This window comes from Uloborus diversus, chromosome 1 (genome assembly GCF_026930045.1).
Source record: "Uloborus diversus isolate 005 chromosome 1, Udiv.v.3.1, whole genome shotgun sequence".
Classification (NCBI taxonomy): domain Eukaryota; kingdom Metazoa; phylum Arthropoda; class Arachnida; order Araneae; family Uloboridae; genus Uloborus; species Uloborus diversus.
In genome coordinates this window covers 18,825,981-18,834,935 of record NC_072731.1, presented here as the reverse complement: position 1 = coordinate 18,834,935, position 8,955 = coordinate 18,825,981, and positions in this window count along the sequence as shown.

The following is an 8,955-nucleotide window of genomic DNA, read 5'->3' as shown; positions in this document are numbered from 1 at the left end:
CTTTGATGTTCAGGAATTCACATAGGGGAGTTTTCTCCCCACCCTGAGGAAAGAAAAACCCCATAGAGTATTTTTCTTTTAACAAATCGAGTTTATGATCTTTGCCAAATTTGGCACACAGTTCCTTTGATGCGCAAAAATTTACAAAGGCTGGGGGGGAGGAGTTTCGCTTCCCTTCATAAAAGGTTTTTCCTCTGACAATTCTAGTTTACGACGGATCTTTTCCAAATTTGGTACAGAAGTGTTTTGATGCTCAAAAACTCAAGTAGAGGAGTTTTCGCTTCTCTAGTAAAATGCAAAAATATCTTATACAAAAATCCAAGTACTATCAAAGCTTAGCCAAATTTAGCACACATAAATTTAACGTTTTGCAAAATTTTGGCACATTGAGAGGAGACAAGGTCCTTCGATTCCTCCCGTAAATACTACCTTGAATTACAATGCTCAGATTTTGTGCACTTTTTCCTAAACGTAGTTTTTTTTAACCTTTTGTTACAATATCTGTTAAATGTGTACAGTTTTTGTAAATTAGGGTTTTATATTTTCTGTTCTGCAGACTTAAATAATAACACAAAATTTACAAAAATACCGATTAATTTACAGATTTTGATGAAATGAACACTTTTAGAGGCTTAACTGTCCTGAAATGCAACTCATTAGAGCAGTTAATAGCAGTGCGCCTTGCAGCCACACTACAATTTCGAGGTTCGACTCTTGGACTTATTCAAGGTGTATTACAACATAACTTCAGAAGTAATTTCCCATGAATACATGAACAGGGTTTGAAGAAAAACCGGGGTAATTTAAAAAACCTTAGCTACCCTGGATTTTTTTTTTTATCAAGTACCCTGGTCATTGTTGAAAATTGCGGACTATCTTACAAGAAAAAAAATTAATCTTGATCACTATTTTAACATTGCTTAAACTGTACCACTTTGTTACTTTTACTTTTCATACAGATATGAATAATTTTAAATCCTGAATTTATTTCTACTCAAATTTATTATAAAAAGCGTCAAAATTGAAGAAAGAAAAAAGAATTTGAAAACCATTTAGCATTTTCATAAAATACGTAAAATGCACCGCCAGCTAACTTTTGACGAAAATTACTGAAAACATTTAGCATTTAGGTGAAATATTATCAAAATTGATTTTTCTGAAATATGACCACACCATAAATAGAAAACAGATTCATCCATACAGAAAAAAGTATATCACATTTTGAGAAAAGCTTTCCTTTTAGTCCCAAAAGGCATTTAGTAGTATTTTTTTCCTTCAGTTTGCTCTAAAAAAAACCTCTGACTAAGTTTTACGTTAAAAAGAGCCGCATGAACCATAACCATCATAAATCATATCAAGTATTTCATATATATTTCCACACGAGAAGTTGGAAATAAAAATTTGAACAGTATTAAAAAATATTAAAATTAGTAATTATAAAGTCGCAAAATAATTTTGCACACAATAATTCAGAATATGTGAGAACATTTTCAGGTATGATTACAGTTTATGGAATCTGGAATAGTCATTACACAGTTGGTTAATTTTATGAGATTGTTGTAATCTACCTTTACACTTGCAATCTTGAATTAAGCATCTATTAAAAAAAGAGATTCCCTGATGTAGTTAATCAAATCATTTTTTTTCCAACAATACAAAAAAAAAAAAAAAAATGAAATAAAATGAAATAAAATCTTTAAAAGTGATTGAAATAAATTAAGTAAATTGCTTTGTTTGGCAAAGAAATATTTTTTAATTAATTGTGAAATCCATATGCAGTTTTAATTCCTAAAACTTAAGAAGTTGTTCAGAAAGACAGATGCCAATTTTCGTACTTGGTATTATTTATTTTAAATCTAATATGTAGTTTGTTTCTGAAGTAAATGTTTCAATATGCGGCAAATTTGGAAAAAAAAAATCGACTTTATCGAGATATTTTATTTTTTTCAAGTGGTCGTGTTAACAAACCCACGAGTTTTTTTTTTTTCGTGCTGGGCCCGGTTTGACGAATCCTGTACATTAATAAATTAAAATAGTTCAATAAACAAAATACATATTTTAAGGGGAGTTAGTACCCCCTATACCGTCAATATTAATTTGCACATGTTCATGTACCTTTCTCTGAAAATCTATTAAAGATACAATTATGAATTTTTTCTGTACCTTAAGTAGACTTTTTCCTCCATATTGAAGTAAAATTTTACAAAAAGAAAGCTTTTTTTTAAATTATAATTAGTTGTATGGAATTGGTGGCAAAAATTTCAAAGCCTAAACACAATTTAGGTTCTGAGAAAAAGGAACATTTAGTTTCAAAAATACCATTTCTCGATATAACAATTTAAAGAAGAAAATCATACCTTATCAACATATGTTTACATTTTTTTAAAGTTTATTTTAACTTACTTCTCATATAAGCACGATCAAGAAGTTTGTATCATTAAAAAGGTTTTGAAATGGAGTATCAAAATATATAGAAATCAAACAATAGAATTTCTGAAAGTATTTAGGGTACTGACTACCCTTAAAGTTCTTACAATTTTCAAATGATGCTCTGTAATGGCTAAGATGTGTCTACTACATACATGGAGGAATAAATTTAAAAATAAAATACAGCAACATTAGTAAAACTATCACAAATGTAAAAATTTGCTAGGGAATTTTTTTTTTTTGAAGTGCCTGCTTCTTTTTAGTTGGTCTGTGATGAATAATATTTGGATGACAAAAAAAAATTTACTTTAGTTGAATCATTTTATGATTCTACTTGAAAAGGGTCTCAAATTTTCCATGGACTTCCCTAGTAAAGCCATTTTACGGCATTAACTTTTTGATTGATTAAAGAATTTTATGGTTAAAACCCTGAATTTCCTCTACTCCCCCTTTTCTCTCTCTCTCTCTAAAATGCAAGATGTTTCTTAGCCCTCAGAAAAACTCATGTGAATTATATTCTTATTTTCTTTAGTTAATTGCAAAAAGAATCACGTAAGTCACACAAAAAATCAATGAAGTAACGCATACAAGTTAATAAAAAATTTAATCACAAAAATACCCTTCATTTTACATGATAAACTCTTACACATATTTTGATTTTAGGAACAACCAATAAGGAATTAAAAAGAAAGGCGTTGATCGTTTTGTCCCATTAATGACCTTGGCTGCCTGAAATTAAAATACAAATAAAAAGACAAAAATTGCAGCTTATAATCAGATTAAGTGCGTAAAAAATTTGAAGTACAGTCAGAAATCACCTGACGTAAACATTCTTATTTTTTGAATGATACAAATTAAACTAAATAAGTTGGAAAAAAATGTAACCCGAAGTGTTTAAATCCAATAGTATAATACAACCGTTGATCATACCTTGGGAGCCCAGTGTGTTCATCATTTTTTAAAAATAGTCATAGAAAGGCAATACATTCTTTTAACATAAGAGACAATTTGACTTTGATTTTCTTTAATGAAAAAAATTACATAATAATGTATGTAAAAAAAAACACATAAAGGATGATTCTAATTTTAATCGCGGAAAAACCATGCTGCTTTTAAAGGAATTTCAAAATCCCACTCGAGTATCCATGTTTGTGACTTGTGTGCTATATATCGAGCAAGACCCTTAATTTGTCCAAATGGGGAAAAAAATCACTAAGAAAGTTCTATGCGTTTTCTATGATAGTACTTTTTTCCCACCATTTCATACTGCAAAAAAACATATTTTCATTATTTTAAAAATAGATACTCTTTGTTTCTGCATTTATGCATCATTTTCGCGTGTTTATTTGTTGTTTGATTTGGAACCTAAGTTGATTAGTATTTTTAGTCTAATTGGGTAATAATTTTAGGTGTCATAACTTGATTCTACTTCTACACAGAAAAACTAGTTTGCACACATATAAAACATGGCCTGCTGTTTTCAGGAGAAGATGCTAGTTGCATTACTTAAAATTATCTATTTTGTGCACATCTCAGAGTAAATAATGAAGAAAGGTAAGAATCAATGTACCACACATATATTCAGAGATATTACTAGAATTATTTTCAAGATATGAAAGTATTCATTGATATTTTTCCAAAATCGCGTTTTTTAAGACTTATAACAAAGGATGAAATGGAAGTTGTCGGACAAAGAAGAGATGTGCACTAATTTGTTTTTTTCATTGTAAAAAAAAACCCGAAATGTTCCTAGAAAATAACGGACAGCTAAAGTATCTTATTCCTTCCGGTAACATATCCTGCGAAAAACAGAAAAGTTTTTGTCCCTATCAGAATCTTCCCAAAATTAACCTGGTATTTTTTGGAAGAATTAAAAACCTTTCCACCTTTCCAGTACAGACAAGCAAAGCCTCTTCACTAAAAATGCTCATGATTGGATGGAGTAATTTTCTCTTTCTGATACTATTCACTATTTTGAGGTTGTAGAAGACCCATTATGTACAGAAAAGCACATGCTGTATTTACATTGAGAATAAGTGGGGTTTAATGGGAAAATGTCATTTGATTATTTGGTGTGACATATAATTGTTTTGATTATTTTGTATGCATCTTTCTTTCATGTTTTCAAGAAACAAAATTATATGCGAGGATCACATGTCTAGTTTTAGTTGTTTTTTTCCCCCAAATTCATGCTATAAAGTATGTAATTTAACACGCTTATCTTCCAATAATTTTATAATTACGTAACGAATTATAACAAAAGTATTAATGAGTGCTTAGATGCTTTTACCTTGTTATTTATTTTGCAATACATGTACTTCCTTCAACTATTTTATTTTGTTTATAATTCGAAAGATGCAAAGATTTGTCATTGACTTTAATGTCTAGGAGTTGTAGACAGTATAATTCAACACGTATTAATAAGCTTATTTCATTTGTTACTGTTTTAACTTCATTGTGTTCTATTTCGTATTGGGTGACTTCATGTTAAATCAGGTGGGCACTGAACCTGACCATTTCATACTAACATAAAACTTTCAGAAATTTTGCTCTTTTATATCATAAAGATACGTATGGTTTTTAAAAAATCTGTCATAAATTATCCTACATAATTAAAATCTGAGCGTCTGTACCTATCAATCTATTATTAATCTATATACATATGTCCGAGTAACTTCTCCCGAACACCAGTAAACTGACCATCAAACCAGGTACAATTGGATTCGTAATTTTCCCGTCTTATGTTTGGCTGTTTAACATAATCCTCCGATAATAATTAGCAGAGATGTCAATTGAAAACTATTTATTACTAGAATGTCATCTGTCATGGTATGACAGGTGAAAATTTGCTTCTACATTTGAACGCAGCCATTGCCTGTTTGGTGATATTTTGGTACTTTTAAATTTTAACCCTAACTCCAGTGGATCAACTCTAAACTCTAGTGAAAATTTGTTTCGATATACATTTAAACGCAGCGAATGCCTGTTTGGTGATATTTTGGTAGTTTAAGTTAAATTTGGCAGCTTAACCCTAATTCCAGTGGATTAAACATTAACTCCAGTAGATCGTGGTCATTGTTGACTATTTTTACGTTTCTTTATTCTTCTAAAATGAGTCTTAGTACCAGTAAAACAGTTAAGTCATTGGATCGAGTTCAGCCTTGTCACGATTAAGCACTTCCCTGCATGTTAAACATTACCAAAACATTCTCAGAGTTTCATTGTTGAAACACGCGGGTTACTTGATCACCGACTATTATTTATATGAGGATAATACATAGGATAATACTTAGATTTCTCGACATGAAATCTCTATTTTTCGATGACTTTCATCCATTCAAGTTATCAGTGCTTCATCTCAACTTTCCGTAACAATGCTTTTATTGAAATTTATAGCGTGAAGAAAACCAAGGAAGATCTGTTGCCATTTTATTTCTTGAACATAAACAAATAAAATTCTGGGTTTTGCTTTGAGGCTTTTCCTGCAATCGGTAGACTTAAAACGTTTCCTTTTCGGTTATTTTTCCGGAATTTGTCGCAAAATTTTACTCTGTGGTTTTTTTTTTTTTTTTTTTGTTCAAGCGTGATTGTTGAACACGCGTCACTTGACACAACTTTCATTTTCGAGGTAGACCGTGCAAAGCCGGGAGAGCAGCTAGTGCGTAATGAAGTTTTGAGGTTTGTTAATGTACCTTCCTTCGGTGCTTTTGAAATCATATCTCAAAGCTATGGGAGCATCAGGATTGTGTAATAGCTGACAATTACATGCACTTTGATTTGTGTGTGGTGGTCAGTAACTTAAATACTCTTCAAAAAAAAAATTTCACATAATTTAATATTTAGAAAAAAAAAACTCAATTTTAAGATATTGTCTTTTTGAGATTTTGAAGAAAAAAAAAAAGGATTTTCACTGGAACTATTGAGAGATTAGCACCAGGGGTGATGGTGGATTCAAGTAAAATTTTCTGGAAACTGAAATTTTTGGAAGTTGCCCCCCCCCCCTTTACCCTCCCTCCCGTGAAAAAAACTTGTCAAATATGCATAGAAAAATAATTTGAAATCATTTGAAAAGTACCACTTTAAAAGATTTTTTTTAAATATTTTTTTAGTTTTAAAATCTGTCGGCCGAAATTTTTCGGAAATTAGAGATCACATACAACCCTGATTAGCACTCATTTTTTGAGATGAAAGACAATATCTCAAAAAATTTTGAAATTTTGTGAGAAGCATTTTTTGAAAAGGTTTTCAACTTACATATCGAATCAAAGAGCACGTAATTGTCTTTTAAAAGGAGCTATTTTACAAGACTGAAGTTCCCATAGAATTGAAGTTAAGCATGAAAGCACTGCCGACCAGCAAAATAAATACTTTTTAACGAATTTCAAAATCATAAGTTATGGATGATTGAATTCTTTTTTAAAATTATTTACAAATTTAAGATGTGGAAGAGTAAGATTTTTGAAAATTTCATGAAAATATGAAAAGGTCAGGTTGGGGATTTTTTTGCCCCTTTATTCGACATAAATTCGATCCCATTTAAAAATTGCACACAAAACATACTCAACTCATAATTAAATACAATTTAATTCCACTTATAAGATGCCGATTGATTCAAGAGCAAGGCTGTTTTTTTTTCCCGTCAAAAAGATGTTACAAATTTAAAACCCGAATCTAAAACTCTAAATAAAGACTTAAAATAAAATAAAAATTTAAAAAAAAATCTGAGTTCAAACACTTTATTACACGGCGAATATTTGCGAATATTTTCCTAATATAGACAAAAATAGCAGATAATTTTAACTCTTAAAGCCAACGCTTCTGTTCAATATTATTTTTCTTTCCCCATCAGTTTCCAATTCATTAGTTGATTTTTGCCAGTCTTTTTTGTTTGTTAAATCTGTGAAGAAATAATAAACGCAAAAAACTTTCAAGCACCAGGTGATGAAAATCAACAGCTGGTAGCCGCTCGCCATTTTGTTTTGTTGCGATAAAATAAACAAGAAATACGCATTCTGCATGGAATAACTAAAACAACCCCTTTTACGGAAATAAAGGTAGCAATCATTTCGGATTCAGATCAGAAATGAAAATTTCACAAAGAAATGTCAGCAAAAAATGTATCCGCGAAATAGTCATTGATATTAAGTTATACAAATGGAACAATTAAGTTTTGCAGAATGTTCGAAGCTAAGAAAAAAAAAAAAAAAAACCAATAAACTCAAAATTTAAATGAAATTCGACTTATAAACAAAATTTACATGTGAAAGATTTAAAAATAAATATAATTAAATTAATCACTTACTTTTAATAAAAGAATATCCTTTGCTCCGATTGTTTTTGAGCAGTTACTCCGAAAGCTGTTGAAGTTGGCAAGCAAATAAAGTTTCTGAAACTATTCCAAGGTATACAGATATAGAGGGCGCTCGGATGCAGTGATGTCGGAACGTCAAATATTACGTTATTTTAGCACGGGAAAAACACCGTGGCATTAGAACGTTTTTTGAACGTCTAATATGACATCACCTCAGAACTAAACTGGCGCCGTGATAATATCACTGTTGCTGTGCGTCTAATTTTACGTGCAAGTAACACTTAACACCGTCATTCGACCAATAACACGATTTCTGTACCAGATTTGAACGTTCTGGTGCTACTGGGGATAATATTTAAAATTTCGAAGACGTAACATAATGAAAGAGAATGATTAAACAGATCAGAACCATATAATTTTTAACAAAGTCTATAGTGAAATATGTAAAATCAGAATATTAATATGTCAAAGAATGAGGATTATTACTTTGCGATTTGGCAATATTTAAATAGATATCAAAACATTTAAAGTAGTATTTCTCTGCAACTGAATTTCGGAAACTCGAACTGTCACAGAAATAAAATTTTAAAAACAAACTAATTGAATGCAAAGAAAGTTGAACCTCGAATGTAGATTATTACAGAAAGTATTTACATTATCGAAGTTAATAAAGAAGAACACCGGTTATGACAATCGTTATTTTTTTTCCCAGGACGCATATTATAATAGAAAACATTATGCTGGAATTGAAAAACCTTTTATACTCATATTTTTTTATTTTTGAACTTCATGGGAAAAGACATTTCTTAATGAATTCATATCGTTTCTTCATTTTCACCGATGATAAATAGCTTATATGCAACATTTTGATACAGAAATGTACCCAAATGGAGATTTTTGCTTTTTATGTAATATTTATTTATGATTGATGAATTCTGTCATATTTCCTTTCAAAAGTGTATTATACTGATTTAAAACTCAACAACGCAGGCTAGCAGCGCATAATGGTGAAGAAGTTGCCGTGTTCTGCATCGCAGGGCTCGCATTCGACTTGTAGATTGTTTTGCTTTCCTCATGAGCTTTCCGTATTCTGCATTCACTCGTTTGAATAGCGTGAATTTTTTTCCCCGCAGACGGGAGGTTGCCGTGTTCTGAATTACGATACGCTTAGGTTTCTTGACTTTACATTGCAACTGCGTTGTCTCTTCTGGATTTGT